This window comes from Moschus berezovskii, chromosome 20 (assembly GCF_049115385.1).
Source record: "Moschus berezovskii isolate FMDL1 chromosome 20, NW_MosBer_1.0, whole genome shotgun sequence".
NCBI lineage: Eukaryota > Metazoa > Chordata > Mammalia > Artiodactyla > Moschidae > Moschus > Moschus berezovskii.
Genome location: NC_142479.1, coordinates 41,809,350 through 41,821,856, shown reverse-complemented (window position 1 = coordinate 41,821,856; position 12,507 = coordinate 41,809,350). Strand labels below are relative to the sequence as shown.

Here is a 12,507-nt window from a genome sequence, read left to right as displayed (position 1 = left end):
AAAGGGATTTGCTAATTCTGCTATCATTTAACATGAGGTTTTTCAACCTCAGCACTATTGACATTTTGGGGCCAGTATGTTTTTGTTGTGGGGGAATGGCCTGTACACTGTTGAATGCTTGACAGCATCCCTGGCTCAGTTATTAGATGCCCGCAGCACACACTTTGCTCCCTACCACAAGCTTAACAACCAAAAATGTCTACACATTGCCAAGTGTCCCCTGAAGAGGTAGCATTGCTCAAGGTTGAGAACCACCACACCAAGTCATACCTCTACAGCTACAATATATATAATGCAATGCAATTTATATAGTAGAAGTCTAGTAAGTCCTAGTCATTGCAATAAGATAAGAAAATTAAATACAGTGAGTTAGTTATAGAAGGAAGTTAGTTCACTTCCTTATATAATGGAACAAATTAAATTTCAAACAGACTAAAGAATTCAGATTTTTTTTAAAAATCAAAGAATTAAAACATATAGAAGAATGTTTATCTGACCCTATGGTCTAAAAATTAACACTTTTAAATTTAAAAAACAGCATAAATAAAAGGTAAAATTCAAGGTGACATATTCTATATGTATATTAATATATTAACAGTCTACATTCTATGTGACATATGAAGGATTAATATAGTCATACATTAAAAATAGGTGTTATAAATAGAAAATAAAAGACCATTGCCTCAGTAGAGGAAAAATACAAGGCAAAGAATATGAGCTGGATATGCACAAAAGAAGGAAAGTAAGTTAGTCAGTTCAGTTCAGTTCAGTTCAGTCGCTCAGTCGTGTCCGACTCTCCGCGACCCCATGAATCACAGGACGCCAGGCCTCCCTGTCCATCACCAACTCCCGGAGTTCACTCAAACTCACGTCCACAGAGTCGGTGATGCCATCCAGCCATCTCATTCTCCGTCGTCCCCTTCTCCTCCCGCCCCCAACCTTTCCCAGCATCAGAGTCTTTTCCAGTGAGTCAACTCGTCGCATGAGGTGGCCAAAGTATTGCAGTTTCAGCTTTAGCATCAGTCCCTCCAATGAACATCCAGGATTGATCTCCTTTAGAATGGACTGGTTGGATCTCCTTGCAGTATAAGGGACTCTCAAGAGTCTTCTCCAACACCACAGTTCAAAAGCATCGATTCTTCGGCGATCAGCCTTCTTCACAGTCCAACTCTCACATCCATACATGACCACGGGAAAAACCATTGCCTTGACTAGACGGACCTTGGTTGGCAAAGTAATGTCTCTGCTTTTTAATATACTATCAAGGTTGGTCATAACTTTCCTTCCAAGGAGCAAGCGTCTTTTAATTTCATGGCTGCAATCAGCATCTGCAGTGATTTTGGAGCCCAAAAATACAAAGTCTGACACTGTTTCCACTGTTTTTCCATCTATTTCCCATGAAGTGATGGGACCAGATGCCATGATCTTTGTTTTCTGAATGTTGAGCTTCAAACCAACCTTTTCACTCTCCTCTTTCACTTTCATCAAGAGGCTTTTGAGTTCCTCTTCACTTTCTGCCATAAGGGTAGTGTCATCTGCATATCTGAGGTTATTGATATTTCTCCCAGCAATCTTGATTCCAGCTTGTGCTTCTTCCAGCCCAGCGTTCCTCATGATGTACTCTGCATATAAGTTAAATAAGCAAGGTGACAATATACAACCTTGACGTACACCTTTTCCTATTTGGAACCAGTCTGTTGTTCCATGTCCAGTTCTAACTGTTGCTTCCTGACCTGCATACAGGTTTCTCAAGAGGCAGGTCAGGTGGTCTGGGATTCCCATCTCTTTCAGAATGTTCCACAGTTTATTGTGATCCACACAGTCAAAGGCTTTGGCATAGTCAATGAAGCAGAAATAGATGTTTTTCTGAAACTCTCTTGCTTTCTCCATGATTCAGCGGATGTTGGCAATTTGATCTCTGGTGCCTCTGCCTTTTCTAAAACCTGCTTGAACATCTGGGAGTTCACGGTTTACATATTGTTGAAGCCTGGCTTGGAGAATTTTGAGCATGACTTTGCTAGCGTGTGAGGTGAGGGCAATTGTCCGGTAGTTTGAGCATTCTTTGGCATTGCCTTTCTTTGGGATTGGAATGAAGACTGACCTCTTCCAGTCCTGTGGCCACTGCTGAGTTTTCCAAATCTGCTGACATATTGAGTGCAGCACTTTCACAGCATCATCTTTCAAGACTTGTAATAGCTCAACTGGAATTCCATCACCTCCACTAGCTTTGTTAGTAGTGATGCTTTCTAAGGCCCACTTGACTTCACATTCCAAGATGTCTGGCTCTAGGTCAGTGATCACGTTATTGTGACTATCTTGGTCGTGAAGATCTTTTTTGTACAGTTCTTCTGTGTATTCTTGCCACCTCTTCTTAATATCTTCTGCTTCTGTTAGGCCTTGGAGCACGGAATGAAGCAGGGCAAAGGCTAATAGAGTTTTGTCAAGAGAATGCACTGGTCATAGCAAACACCCTCTTCCAACAACACAAGAGAAGACTCTACACATGGACATCACCAGATGGTCAACACCGAAATCAGATTGATTATATTCTTTGCAGCCAAAGATGGTGAAGCTGTATACAGTTAGCAAAAACAAGACCAGGAGCTGACTGTGGCTCAGATCATGAACTCCTTATTGCGAAGTTCAGACTTAAATTGAAGAAAGTAGGGAAAACCACTAGACCATTCAGGTATGACCTCAATCAAATCCCTTATGATTATACAGTGGAAGTGAGAAATAGATTTAAGGGACTAGATCTGATAGATAGAGTGCCTGATGAACTCTGGACGGAGGTTCGCGACATTGTACAGGAGACAGGGACCAAGACCATCCCCATGGAAAAGAAATGCAAAAGAGCGAAATGGCTGTCTGAGGAGGCCTTACAAATAGCTGTGAAAAGAAGAGAAGCGAAAAGCAAAGGAGAAAAGGAAAGATATAAGCATTTGAATGCAGAGTTCCAAAGAATAGCAAGGAGAGATAAGAAAGACTTCCTCAGTGATCAATGCAAAGAAATAGAGGAAAACAACAGAATAGGAAAAACAAGAGACCTCTTCAAGAAAATTAGAGATTCCAAGGGGACATTTCATGCAAAGATGGGCTCGATAAAGTTAGTCAACAAACTTTAAAATGTCTGATATATTCAATAACTCAAAAAATGTAAATTAAAACAATTGCAATGTACTTTTGCATATACAATTGACAGAAATTGGCTTTAAGCAGTAACATCTAGTCGTGGGAAGAATGTGCAGAACGTGGTTTTGCATATGGGAATTTATGTGGTTTTATCTTCCCAAGGGAGTTTTGGTATCAAAATTGGCATATTTTTGACCCAAACATTTCACTTTCAGAAATGTATCCAGGAAAAAAAAATCATGATTGTGTATAAAATGCATCATCAAGATTGCTTTTCACAGCAGGAGGCAGCTGGTTGCATCAGTGATGCTATATCCATAAAAGTGAATCCCATGAAGTCTGTTAAAAGAATATGCAGACTGTGTTTTCCAAACTGGTCTTTCCCAATTCCGAGGGGTTCCTTGGGCTGCTTCAGCAGTTGCCTCTGGTTGGTGGGGGTTGTATGGGGGGGACTATAAGCCAGGGAGGGGCAAGGGGGCGGGAACAGGTAAGATCGAGAGCTTCCCACTCCTATTCAGTGTAGTCCACTTCATTTTGTTTTACATATGAGGCTTACAGAAGAAGTCCCTTAAAGAATGCATTCCAGGGCTGAAGAAGTTTGCATGCCATTGTTGTAGAATAGCATCCTGGCAGAAATGACATGAGTTTGGGAATCAAACAGATCTAGTAATGGTCCTTGTTCTGCCACTAAACTAGTCCTGTGACCTTGGGCAAGATGCTTGTGCTTTTGTTTCCTGATCTGTAAATTAAAAACAATAATGATGCGTAACTTACAAACACTATTGTGAAAACTGAAATAATACATGTCAAGTGCCCAGACCTCAGCACATAATAAGCAGCAATCAAGGGTAGCTACCACTATATTATACATTATATATCTACTGAGATGCAAAATGTCCACAAGTACACTGAACAAAGATTGTCTGCAGCAAAATCATACATGTCAAAGTATAATGGAACACGTGAGAGAAAATGTATATATAACACCAGTGCTAATGTTTGCTGGGAGGCAGAATGCCAGGCAGTTTCAAGTTATCCCTTTTTGCTTCCTCTCCCAGAAAGTGCTTTTTTAGACTCCCAAGACCCTGTATCTCTTTATGTGTAGGAGGGTCACATGATATGACTCACATTCCTTTTCACAATGTCCCATCAGTCCAGACAGAGTTAGACTTCACCTTTAGCCTGCTTGATAAGTAGGATTTGTATCATCTTCAGGATTCATCTTGTCTGCTAATTCTGGGCCTTTAGGAGATGATACCGGAGAAGGCAATGGCAAGTCACTCCAGTACTCTTGCCTAGAAAATTCCATAGATGGAGGAGCCTGGTAGGCTGCAGTCCGTGGGGTCTCTAAGGGTCAGACACGATTGAGCGACTGCACTTTCACTTTCACTTTAACACATTGGAGAAGGAAATGGCAACCCACTCCAGTGTTCTTGCCTGGAGAACCCCAGGGACGGGGGAGCCTGGTGGGCTGCCATCTATGGGGTCGCACAGAGTCAGACATGACTGAAGTGACTTAGCAGTAGCAGTAGCACAGGTGATGATACATTGGTGTCAACATGTGAAGATCATTAAATCCAACTGAGAATTGTCTCCTGGGAGCTGGTGGAAGGATGCTGGAGGTCACAGCAAGCCAGCATCTCATAAGCCCTGAGGACAAGTATCTGTGAAAAGGGGCAGGGTTGAGAGCCAGCCATTTCTCCTGCCTCTTTTGATATAAATGCTGCTGCTTATTATGGGATGTCCTGGGTACTGCAATAAGAGAGGGCAGAACAGAAAAGGGATTTTAGAATGTGAGAAAGGGTATGGCCCACATCAAACTATCTCAAATTTCTCTCTTATTTGACCGTGAAGTTGAACAGTTCTATGAAGACCCACAAGACTTTCTAGAACACCCAAAAAAGATGTCCTTTTCATTATAGGGGACTGGAAGTCAAGAAACACCTGGAGTAACAGGCAAATTTGGCCTTGAAGTACAGAATGAAGCAGGGCAAAGGCTAATAGAGTTCTGCCAAGAGAACGCACTGGTCATAGCAAACACCCTCTTCCAACAACACAAGAGAAGACTCTACACAGGGACATCACCAGATGATCGACACCGAAATCAGATTGATTATATTCTTTGCAGCCAAAGATGGAGAAGCTCTAAACAGTCAACAAAAACAAGACTGGGAGCTGACTGTGGCTCAGATAATTAATTCCTTATTGCCAAATTCAGACTGAAATTGAAGAAAGTGGAGAAAACCATTAGACCATTCAGGTATGACCTAAATCAAATCCATTATGATTATACAGTCAAAGTGAGAAATAGATTTAAGGGACTAGATCTGATAGACAGAGTGCCTGATGAACTATGGATGGAGGTTCATGACATTGTACAGGAGACAGGAATCAAGACCATCCCCAAGAAAAAGAAATGAAAAAAAGCAAAATGGCTGTCTGAGGAGGCCTTACAAATAGCTGTGAAAAGAAGGAAAGCAAAAAGCAAAGGAGAAAAGGAAAGGTATATCCATTTGAATACAGAGTTCCAAAGAATAGCAAGGAGAGATAAGAAAGTCTTCCTCAGTGATCAATGCAAAGAAATAGAGGAAAACAATAGAATGGGAAAGCCCAGAGATCTCTTCAAGAAAATTAGAGTTACCAAGGGAACATTTCATGCAAAGATGGGCTCAGTAAAGGACAGAAATTGTAGGGACCTAACAGAAGCAGAAGATATTAAGAAGAGGTGGCAAGAATACACAGAAGAACTGTACAAAAGAGATCTTCACGACCCAGATAATCACGATGGTGTGATCACTTACCTAGAGCCAGATATCCTGGAACGTGAAGTCAAGTGGGCCTTAGGAAGCATCACTACAAACAAAGCTAGTGGAGGTGATGGAATACTAGTCGAGCTATTTCAAATCCTGAAAGATGATGCTGTGAAGGTGCTGCACTCAACATGCCAGCAAATTTGGAAAACTCAGCAGTGGCCACAGGACTGGAAAAGGTCAGTCTTCATTCCAATCCCAAAGAAAGGCAATGCCAAAGAATGTTCAAACTACCACACAATTGTACTCATCTCACACGCTAGTGAAGTAATGATTAAAATTCTCCAAGCCAGGCTTCAGCGATATGTGAACCGTGAACTTCTAGATGTTCAATCTGGTTTTAGTAAAGGCAGAGGCACCAGAGATCAAATTGCCAACATCTGCTGGATCATCGAAAAAGCAAGAGAGTTCCAGAAAAACATCTATTTCTGCTTTATTGACTATGCCAAAGCCTTTGACTGTGTGGATCACAATAAACTGTGGAACATTCTGAAAGAGATGGGAATACCAGACCACCTGAGCTGCCTCTTGAGAAACCTGTATGCAGGTCAGGAAGCAAAAGTTAGAACTGGACATGGAACAACAGACTGGTTCCAAATAGGAAAAGGAGTACGTCAAGGTTGTATATTGTCACCCTGCTTAGTTAACTTATATGCAGTGTACATCATGAGAAACACTGGGCTGGATGAAGCACAAGCTGGAATGAAGATTGCCGGGAGAAGGAGAAATAACCTCAGATATGCAGATGACACCACCCTTATGGCAGAAAGTGAAGAAGAATTAAAGAGCCTCTTGATGAAAGTGAAAGAGGAGAGTGAAAAAGTTGGCTTAAAGCTCAACATTCAGAAAACTAAGATCATGGCATCCAGTCCCATCACTTCATGGCAAATAGATGGGGAAACAGTGGAAACAGTGACAGACTTTATTTTTCTGGACTCCAAAATCACTGCAGATGGTGATTGCAGCCATGATATTAAAAGACGCTTACTCCTTGGAAGGAAAGTTATGACCAACCTATACAGCATATTGAAAAGCAGAGACATTACTTTGTCAACAAAGGTCCATCTAGTCAAAGCTATGGTTTTTCCCGTGGTCATGTATGGATGTGAGAGTTGGACTATAAAGAAAGCTGAGCGCCAAAGAATTGATGCTTTTGAACTGTGGTGTTGGAGAAGACTCTTGAGAGTCCCTTGGACTGCAAGGAGATCCAACCAGTCCTTCCTAAAAGAGATCAGTCCTGGGTGTTCATTGGAAGGACTGATGTTGAAGCTGAAAGTCCAATACCTTGGCCACATGATGCGACAAGCTGACTCATTTGAAAAGACCTTGATGCTGGGAAAGATTGAAGGCAGGAGAAGAAGGGGACAACAGAGGATGAGATGGTTGGATGGCATCACTGACTTGATGGACATGGGTTTGGGTGAACTCCAGGAGTTGGTGATGGACGGGGAGGCCTGGCATGCTGCGGTTCATGGGGTCACAAAGAGTCAGACACGACTGAGCGACTGAACTGAACTGAGGCCACATTATCTGACAGCCATCAAAAGGGCAATGAAATGGCCTAAAATTTTTCAAATCAGTGTGGCCCGTCATGTCTGCCCCAGGAATACATAGCTACTAAGAGGAGTGTGTGTATGTGTGTTGCAAGGGATTAGGGGGTTGAAAGGGTCCGGGTCACAGTGTCCAGGGCTTTGCCAAGCTTTCCAGCCAAACTTTCTGAGAAGATGCATGTGTTTCCCATCTGTGCTGTCCAATTTGGTAGCTACTGGCCACATGTGGGTAGTGAGTCTTTGAAATGTGGCTTATGGGACTTTGTGATTTTTTCATGTTATTTAAGTTCAACTAATTTGTATTTAAACAGCCATGTGTAGCTACTGGCCACCTCACTGGACAACTCAATGTGGTGGTGAAGAACACAAAAGCCTGTTCAGATGGCCTGGGTTTGAGTTGCAGCTACTCCCACACTGACTCTGGCTAAATTACTTAGCTTCATTCTACTTATCTGTAAAATGGTGTGACCCTAGAATTTCCAAGAATTTCACGAGTTGTGTACAGGTAACATGAATTGCTGTGTATACTGTGTGCTCATAATGCTCGTCGGAAGTGACATGGCAGCTCCTGTGCTGGATTTCCTCCATCAGCCCCTCCTGACCCTCTCTCCACTCTTTCTGCCCTCCTCTGTCCTCCAGGAGTTTAGCCTTCATGGACCACACCACGGCTCCCTTGTCCTCAGGCTTCCAGTTGGCTTCAACCAATGAGAAGTGCTGACATGGAGCCGGAGGGTGGGAGCAGAGAGAGGGCAGGGTGTTTGGTGATCCCCGTCCATCCTGCGTGGCCACCAAGCTGAGTCCCTCCCCGTAAGGCCATGGCCCCTGTAGGGCCTCTCCCACAATGCCCCTCTCCCATAATGCCCCTCTCCAGTTTCTCGGGCCCGGGGGTGGTAGGGATATGCTCCTGGGGGCTTCACTGACCCTCCCCACTGACTTCTCTTAATGCTGCCCACACCTTGTCCCTGTAACAAGCCCCGCAGGTGACGTAATCATTTCCGGTCAGACCTGCAGGTACTGTCTTGCTACTCCCATTGTCATCCACGTCTCACTGTCCCCCCACCACTACCTCGGGGAGTCTTTCTCAACTGCTGGACTCCCTCTCTCTGTTGGATGCCTAAGCCTTATTCACTGCTCTCAGCTGGTTGGGTTGTGATCTCTGCAAGTGGGAAGATGATCATCAGTGAGGAGAAAATGTGTTTTCTCTGCAAGAATCCCTGCCCCCAGAGGATAATCAGATCCACTCCGCTCACAAGCCAGAGCCAGAGAACACTCTAATTGCTGCTTTTCTGTGCTTTGCATGGGAATCTGAAAGCCTGAATCCATTATCCCCATTCCAGGGGGAGGAGCACTCTCCCCACCCCACCAGTCTGCCAGCTTGTCACACCCTTAACCACAGCCATCACTGAGGACAGGCTGGGATGAACCCTATCTCCCTAAGAAAGACACACAAGCTCTGTCTCTGCCTCCTCAGGGTTCATTGGCTGGAAAGATGGCCAAGGTCAAGGGTTGCTCACTGAGTGCTCAGGGTGAGGACCAAGTATGGTCTTGAAAGAGACGAGGATGAAAGCTGGCATTGATCAGCGAATGTTTACTATTTGAGAGGCGCTGGTGCGTCTGGGAGGGTTTGTACACACAAGTGGCAAAAGAAGTCAATTCTGGTTGATTTAAGGAGAAAAGTAATTATTGAGGGGACAGTGAGTGAAATGGCCATGAGACCTGGAAGCCAGGTTCTGGGAATGGGCAGCTCAGAGGGAGGCTGAGCCAAAATCATGCCAAAGAGCAGGTCACATGACTTCTGTCCCCGGAAGCCCGGGCTCCGAGCTCGCTCCGCTTCGCCACTGCCTCTACAGGTGCCACCACCCAAATGCATCCCCCACTCCGGCCCCCATCCCTGCTTCTTCGGGGCACCAGCTTCCGATTCAAATTACCAGAAGAGTGAGACTGCTTGGCTGAGTCCGCATGCCCATGTCCCTGTGCCAGGGGGCTGGGAGGGCAGGACTTGGATCTTTCAGCTTCTGTGGGGAAGTGGGCTTTGTCTTCTATCAGGACAAGATGGCCAGGAATCCTCCAAACATAGGGAGGAGGAGGTGCTAGATGGCCATTTCCACAGGGTATACATGAGTGAGCAGCAGAGCCTGCAGCCTGGAGGAACTGACGGTCTCCAGACCAGAAAGTGTTGTCAAACATTAACGCCAATATGCGTAAGAATCAACCCGGGTAATTAAGTAACAATGCAGACAGGCCATGCCACTCTGATCCAATCAGCCTATGATGGGGAACATACGTGATGCTGAGGCAGGTGCCATGACCCTGCACTCTGCAGGCACAGAGGTTCTGACTTAACAAACCTAATACACAGGGATGAGCTGAGGCTTGAATTACAAGGGCCGAGGGTAGGTGACGACAGGAAGGATAACGATATAGACAGAGGGAATAAGGTGAGAAAAAGCACCAGAGTGAGGCCTAGCATGGGAGTACAAAGGAACTCAAAGGAATGGAGCCTGGAGACTGACAAGAACCTGCAACAGGAGTGGGGAGAGGTGAGGCCCGGGAGCTGGGCAGGACCTGGGTCACTGAGGCACCTCCTGTGCCATTCCCAGGGAGCTCTGCTTGTTTCTTCCAGCCGGTGAATTTCAAACAGATCACGACTCACTAGTAGATGGTGAAATCAGTTCGCTGGGTCTTGGCCAGAAGTTTTAAAAGTGATATAGGATGGCAACTCAGGTAAGTAATGACTCTTGAAAAATGTTGCCTCAGTTATACAAATAAGTGCATTGTAAAATCAGTTGCAATGTAAAATAAATTTCTTCCTGTAGGTCAAGGTCATAGAACTTTGAAAGCTGTGCTTGTGGGCAGAAAGGCACTATTTGAAGCTTTATGAAGGAGAGGGTCTTCCTTGGTGATTCATCATTGAAGAATCCATCTGCAATACAGGAGATGAGGGTTCGATCCCTGAGTCAGAAAGATTCTCTGGAGGAGGGAATGGCAACCCACTCCAGTATTCTTGCCTGGAAAATCCCATGGTCACTAACAGTCAGACATGACTGAAACGACTGAGCACAGCAAAGCATGGCAAGGACAGGGGTGACAGGATCAGATCTGCGATATACAAAGATGCCTCTGCTGCTGGCTGCACGTGGGAAAGACCCAAGGGCCAAGCCTTCAGGAGAAGGAAAGATGCCGCGGGCCTGGACTTCAGCAGTGCTCATAGGAATTGAGAGGAAGGTCATGGGCAAACGAGGTGAAGTCGGCACCACGCTGGAGGCCTGGAGGAGAGGAGGGAGGGCTCCCCACTCCCAGTGTGGGTAGCCAGGAAGACAGAGGTACCAATACCTGAACTGGGGAAAGGCCGGGGAAGGATGCAGACCTGGCAAACTGGGGAAGCAGAGCAGGTGGAGAGAATGAGCCGAGGTCTGGACACTGTGAGTCAGCCATGCCTGTGGGCCTCAGGGGGCCCTTTGTCCAGCACACGGCCTGAGACGTGGGGCACTTGCCCTCACTCAGCCCATCAGACACCGTCCCTAGAGTTGGAGCCTTGAGTAGCGGACACAGGGTTGTTCAATCTATAGGGCTGCCCTGGAGAGAGCCCTGCTCCTGTTCTGAAGGGTCCTTCTGTAGAGCTGGTCCTTCAATTTTCCACTGAATCAGTGAGTTCCCCTATCCTGTCCTTTCTGAGTAAATGAGCCAAAGTCATTTTCCACTGCTTGAAGGCGAAGTGAAAGCAGCTCAGTCATGTCTGACTCTATGCGACCCCATGGACTGTAGCCTGCCAGGCTCCTCTGTCCACAGAATTCTCCAGGCAAGCATAATGGAGTGGGTTTCCACTTCCTACTCCAGGGGGTCTTCCCAGTCCAGGGATAGAACCCAGGTCTCCTGCATTGCATGCAGATTCTTTATCATCTGAGTCACCAGGGAAGGCCTTCCATTGCTTACCACCAAAGAATTCTGAGAAATAACACCCACTCTGCTGACCTCACAACATCTGGGGGGTTAAAGAGGTAAGGTTTCAAAGTGCACTGCAAACTGTAAGGTGCCAGTCAGCTGTAAAGAACAAGAACTGGACAATACCTGCTTCCTCAGGTCCTTCACATCCGTGTTAGGAGCCCACTCATTCCTTCATTTCTGAGACTTTCTGAGAACCTCAGGGGAGGCATGGTGCAGGTGAGCCTGTAAAGAGTCCAGAGATGAAGGCTGTGTGGTCCTGAAACCGCCCCCACATAAAACAATCAACCAAAACTACTCCCAACCCATACTACCGACACCCTTTACAGGTGAGGAAGCATTTGTGATGGCCTTGGGAAAGCTGATCTAGACCAAGATGTGCCAGGAGAAAAGGAAGGAGGATCAGCCATCAGGGGGCCTGGCATAGGTGACATCACAGAATCTGCAACCCTGCACCCACCCGACTCAGTCATTACAAACAGCCTCGTGGTTTGTGCAACAGAAACAGGGGGAAGGCTGTGGGGATGTTACCAAACCAAACTTGGGTCCACTTGCTGGAAATGCAGCAAAACCAATGTACTGATACTGGGTTGCAATGAAGGAAAATGCAGCATTTATTGCAAGGTGCCAAGCAGGGAGTACAGGCAGGTTGTGCTCAAAGATGGAACTACCCCTGAGGGTTTTCAGGAAAGGGTTTCTCAAGGCAAGGTGAAGGAGAGGGTTGAGGGTGCCTGATCGCCTAGTGGACATTCTCCTAACTGACTGGTGGTGAGGTCACCATGCGGTATTTCAGGAGTCAACATGACCAACCTGGTTCCAACCATCCTGGGGTCTACGTGCTGGTGTTCAGCATGCAGTTATCTTCTTCTACCTGGTGTGGGTTTTAGTAGCTACAAAATAATTCAAGGATATTAAGATCCTTAGTTTTGTGTTTCAGCTAAACTATATGGTTTGGTTTTGTTCGACTGTTTCCCTTTGTTTCTGCATTTTCTCACTTCTCTGATTAAATTTGCTTTTTGGAACTTAGGGAAGATGGTGATGGACAGGGAGGGCTGGCGTGCTGTGATTCATGG

The 12,507-nt window shown here is 45.6% G+C and overlaps 1 long non-coding RNA gene across 1 annotated transcript in view; it reads right to left on the bottom strand.

The window, feature by feature from the left end:
* LOC148774699 (uncharacterized) overlaps nucleotides 1-11,661 on the bottom strand; it is a 97,391-nt gene extending 85,730 nt beyond the window's left edge. Inside the window, exon 1 of the long non-coding RNA XR_016035510.1 lies at nucleotides 11,561-11,661. This is a non-coding gene — a long non-coding RNA (uncharacterized LOC148774699). The remainder of the gene's footprint in view (nucleotides 1-11,560) is intronic.
* Between the last annotated feature and the right edge of the window lie 846 nt (nucleotides 11,662-12,507).